This window comes from Dreissena polymorpha, chromosome 5 (assembly GCF_020536995.1).
Source record: "Dreissena polymorpha isolate Duluth1 chromosome 5, UMN_Dpol_1.0, whole genome shotgun sequence".
Lineage (NCBI taxonomy): Eukaryota > Metazoa > Mollusca > Bivalvia > Myida > Dreissenidae > Dreissena > Dreissena polymorpha.
In genome coordinates, this window is record NC_068359.1 from 2962915 (window position 1) to 2968914 (window position 6000).

A 6000-nucleotide genomic window follows, 5' to 3' on the forward strand; every position below is an offset into this window, starting at 1 on the left:
TAATGTACATCAAAATTAATCCACAGTTTGCAAATAAATGCCCCTAATGTTATTGTAAGCCGATAATAGGTGTCATTAACACCTCGTTGTAGGTATACCTCCTCTATAAAATCAATTTACCGAAACCTCCACGGCTTTTACTATATAAATCAATTTACCGAACTTGTCATTTACCGAAACCTCCATAACCCATCTTAGGTCTTAATTGATTTTTATAACATTAAGAATGGAATATTAATTTTGAACAACGATGTTTTCGCTGTAAAACCTAACCTTCATGTTTACGATTACAAGATTTATTTACCCTGGCCTTTACGAATGTTCCATTTAAATTTATAGCAAATTATAAATTGAGATTACAATATCGTCCATAATTGATACGAATATTTGTAGACACCTGAGCATATTTTTGCATAACATGGCCGCACTTCGACTGTAACTGATAGCCTAATTATAACTGCTCAAAGCCACTTAATAGTTGTTGCTCACTTCCAGACGCGACTTCGGATTTTTTTTAATATTTCTTCATAAAACAGATTAATTTAACAGTAAGTTCAGAGTTTGTGTGTGTATAATTTATGTGAAAAATCATATGGACAGTTTGCAGTATACAGTATATAACGAAACAACTTGAAACCCTGAAATTGTTAGTTAATGCGAATGGGTTTCTGTAACTGCTTTGATATATACAATAACAAGAAAAATAAATAAAATAATATGTAAAATATATTTAAAATAAATCGGCATTATTTATGAAGTATTTAGATTTGAAAGAAAACAAAAAATATATTAAAAACAATCGCTTATAAAATGCACAGCTCGATCGAACTCATGACGTTCGGTTTGAGAGCCTTCCATTTATCCCCTTGATGGGTGACTGTAATACCACTGTTTATACATATCGCACAATACCGAAAGATGGGCAAATATAAGTAAAAGCCAGATTAAAAATTATCTATCGTACGTAAACTCTCCATTGAGTCGGACAGGTATGTGTAATTCTATTTTAACAAGCTCTTTGATCAAAGCCTTTTCGCGTCCCTATATACCGAAATCCTGTAGGAAATAACCGGTCCCTCCGAAATAAACATGAACACATGTGCATCATCCTAGAGCCACATTTGAATACAAAATGCTATTCTTATTTATAAAAAAGCATTTATTGTCAATTCGGGAATAAGACAAACCAAGTGTTTTTCTTAACATGTTTTGTATTGTGTTTATGTAAATTGTCGATAAGGCTGCGTATGTTGCTGTTTGCATTACACAGAGCGGTTGCATTTAGTGTACCAAAATGTATGCGTCTCAAAACATATTATACCAAACTCGTTCATACATCTGTGCTCGTCGCTTTTAATCACATCCTAGCCAGGGTGTAGGATCACGTGACTTTGTGGGGTTCCCAATTGAACGTGAATGGAGGTAAACAGTCCGTTAAGTGGTGCTTTTTTAAATAACTATTTAAAACATGTTTTCTTAAAGGGGCCTTTTCACAGATTTTGGCATTTTTTAACTTATTAATTAAATGCTTTATATCGATAAATGTAAGCATTGGATCGTAACAGCTCCAGTAAAAAATCAAGAATAAAATTTAAAAAAGGAAAAGAACATTGCCCGGTCCCGGTTTCGAACCAGTGTCCCCTGGATTCCTGCCAGAGTCCTGAAGTAAAAACGCCTTAGCCTACTGAGCTATTCCGCCGAGTACACGTACGTGACGTATTTTATACCTTATATAAGCAATCTTCGTAGTTTCACAAAATTTAACGACAAAAACAGAACTCTCCAAATTATTCAATCGTTTCGCGTTGCAACGCTTTATAATTTTTAGGTTTTAAAATCGTCAAAAGATGCATATAATGGCTATATTAGACCATGGTAGATGTTCAGTATTACGGTTTCCTCACAAATATCATAACTAAAACGAAAATTTGCGAATCTGAAACAACTTTTTTCAATTTTGTCAATTTACCAAAGCGTGAAAAGATCCCTTTAAGAATTTCAACTAGTGCATAAAAGACAGATTTTATGCTGCGTATGGCAATGTGAAATACATCACAATAACTGTGTTCTTGTTAAAAAATTCCTCGTTCACTGCACGGTTTTTGTTTCATACAACGTGAAAAATTGTCACCGATTTCAGACGTATTCAAGGACTTATTCTTATACATAAAACATCGGCACCAACTGCAAGAAAAAACAGTCTTTATGGATTGAAGATTTTTGAAAATGAATTTTCAATAACTTGAGATATTTGGGAAAAAAAGTTCTTAACGGTGTTGTTACATTGTGTCCAGACCGTGTGTAAACCCCTGAAAACCCCGTTGATTCTGCACCCTGTTGCTTTATGTTACCCAAGAACGAAAACTACTGGCTGTATATAGTGACGTCATGACGAGCATTTTTTTGCGCATGCGTAATATTTGAAATGACGTCGTCAACTTGACAACGGAAATCATTTATAAATGCGTTCTGTCATCGATGGACGAGTTTTATTTGTTATTAATATTATTCTAGAAATGATTGAAGACATGTAGAATGGGTAATTGTCTATGCACGCTTAGGTGCAAAAGAAACGTAGATGAGGTAGAAGAATCGAGCAAGGAGGAAGAACACCGAGAACCGCGCCGACAGGTTATTTTGATTTTTTTTAGGTCCTTCCGTGTCTAAGACTGTATATTATGCATAAACCCTGAGTGTGACCCAGCACTCGTACATAATTAACTTACTATAGACTCACGAAAACGTATGTTCAATTATAGATGCATTTAACATATATTACATGTTATGGACAGATTTTTATCCCCACGCTTTTTGAAAAAAAGGTGGGGATATTGTGGTTATCTCCGCCGTCCGTCCGTCCGTCTGTCCGTCCGTCCTGGCCACTATCTCCTCCTACACTAAAAGCACTAGAACCTTGAAACTTACACACATGGTAGCTATGAGCATATGTGCGACCCTGCACTATTTGGAATTTTGATCTGACCCCTGGGTCAAAAGTTATAGCGGTTGGGGTGGGGCCGCGTCAGAAATTATCACTCATTTTTTTAGGTTATTTTACATTTACTTCTTTATTTCTACACCGATTCACTTCAAATTGATACTGGACCTCTCTTATGACAATACGGTCAATCTCAACCATGCATGGCCCCATTCCCAACCCTGGGGCGCCCCGCCCACATAGGCCACACCCACCAAAAATTTCCATTTACTATAATTTTTTCATTTCTACAAGGATTCACTTCAAATTGATACTGAACTTTTGTTATGACATTAGGGTCAATCTCAACTATGCATGGCCCCAATCCCAACCCTGGGGCGCCCGCCCACATAGGCCACACCCACCAAAAAATTCCATTTACTATAATTTTTTCATTTCTACACGGATTCACTTCAAATTGATACTGAACTTCTCTTATGACATTAGGGTCAATCTCAAATATGCATGGCCCCATAACCAACCCTGGGGCCCCGCCCACATAGACCACATCCACCCAAAATTGCCTTTACTATAATTTCTTCATTTCTACACCGATTCACTTCAAATTGATATTGAACTTCTCTTATGACAATACAGTCAATCTCAACTATGCATGGCCCCATTACCAACCCTGGGGCGCCCCGCCCACATAGACCACACCCACCCAAAATTGCCTTTTACTATAATTTCTTCATTTCTACACCGATTCACTTCAAATTGATACTGAACCTCTCTTATGACAATACGGTCAATCTCAACTATGCATGGCCCCATTACCAACCCTGGGGCCCCGCCCACATAGACCACACCCGCCCAAAATTGCCTTTTACTATAATTTCTTCATTTCTACACCGATTCACTTCAAATTGATACTGAACTTCTCTTATGACAATACGGTCAATCTCAACTATGCATGGCACAATTACCAACCCTGGGGCGCCCTGCCCACATATGTCACACCCACCCAAAATTGCCTTTTACTATAACTTCTTCATTTCTACACCAATTCACTTCTAATTGATGATGAACTTCTCTTATGACAATACGGTCAATCTCAGCTATGCATGGCCCCATTACCAACCCTGGGGCACACCTAGGTCAAACATTCGGCGTGGGGATACGCGTCGGCCTCTGCCGCGCCATTTCTAGTTAATATTAGTATGGTCTTGTGGGGGAAGCAAGATGTCAGGAGGAAACTCTATATCTTCCCGATATGGTTACCACCAACCAAACTCACATGTTTCTGGGAACGCGGATTGAACCCGTGTCGCCCTGGGGGAAGCGCGTGTATCAACCGCTACGCTAACCAAAGAGCCATTGCAAACAAAACGCATCTTTACAAACTACACAGATTAAAATATCCGACAAAAGGGCGAAATCGAATCAAGGGCAAGTTCGAAACATTGTTTCAAACGTCTGTGTATTTTTATTTTATAACGTCTTTCTTCGCCTGAGCCCGCATTATGCCAGGACCCGAATTGTATACCAGCACTAGCTCTACTACCTTTTAAATTTTACTAGACTCACGAACGTTAGAACGAATTCTAATTAAAGCTTCAATATTCAGCCATTTAGGATTGATTGAAAGATTTTCAAATTTGGTTTGGTCTTGTGCGTTGTAGGGAATTCGTAATATTAAATATTATTATGTTTATGTAGATTGTCGACAATATAGGCTGCGTAAGCTGCTGTTTGCAATATACAGAGCGGTTGCATGTAGTGTACCAAAACGTATGCGTCTCGAAGAATATTATACCACTCCAGGCATTTCCCTAGGATTGTGGTCAGGCACAGCGGCGAGACAGCGCGGAAGGGGGTTGGTGCAGAAGGGGGCGGGCCCCGTTTCAAGTGTTGATTTTTATATGTTTCGTAAATGATCTCAATCGAAATGTACACTACTTTAAAGCAAACAGAAAACAACATACATACCCGTAGCCAGGGGGGGGGGGGGGTACGTTGGGTGCGTTCGCACCCAATCTTTTTGGACGATTACAAAAAAGTGTACTAAAAGTTGCACCCAACTTTATTGGACGCAAAAAGGAGCCCAGTGAGTCTTCGTATTTAAGCGTAAAAATAATGTTGTATTCAATATGCAACAGGCAGGTCACCATATTGTGTTGATAGCAGAGAATAAACATGATTTACAGCTCTTGTTAAATGCATTGAATGACTGGTGTAATATTAATGATATGTACCTAAATTGTAACAAAAGTAAAATTGTGCATTTTCGACCTAAATCTGTTTGTAAAACTATAATACAGTTTACATGTGGCAATGATATACTTATGACTGTTGATTGATATCTGTATCTAGGTTTAGTTCTTCATGAACATTTGGATTATAATATTATGGCAAAGGTTGTAGCTCAGAGTGCAAGCCGTGCACTTGGTCTGTTGATTGCAAAATGCAAATCAGTTGGTGGACTTCCATTTAATGTTTGTACACACCTATACGATAGTTGCGTTTGGCCTATTATTAGTTATGGAGCTGCCATTTGGGGCTACCATTCTTATTCGTGTATCAATGCTGTTCAATATCGAGCGATGAGGTTCTTTTTGGGCGTCGGAAGATATACTCCCAACATTGCAGTCTCGGGTGATATGGGGTGGGTGCCTCCGGAAATTAGGCAATGGAAGTCCATTTCTTTGTATTGGGCACGTTTATCAACAATGCATGATTTTAGAATGAATAAGCGTGTTGCACTCTGGGCTAAGTCTTCAGCTGGAAGGTCTTGTAGAAATTGGTATTATATTGTCACTGATATGTTTAATACAAATGGATTACAACAATACATAAATATCGAGTCAGCTTTACCGAAACATGCCTTATTGAATGGAATAATGAATGTTTTATTTGATAAATTTAAGATAGACTGGTATCAATCTCTAAATAGTGTCACGGGTCCTTCCGGTCGAGGCAGAAATAAGTTGCGTACATATCGCCTATTTAAGGACGGTTTTAATACGGAATCTTATTGTCAGCTTATAATGTCTCCGTATCATCGGGCTGCATTTAGTAAATTC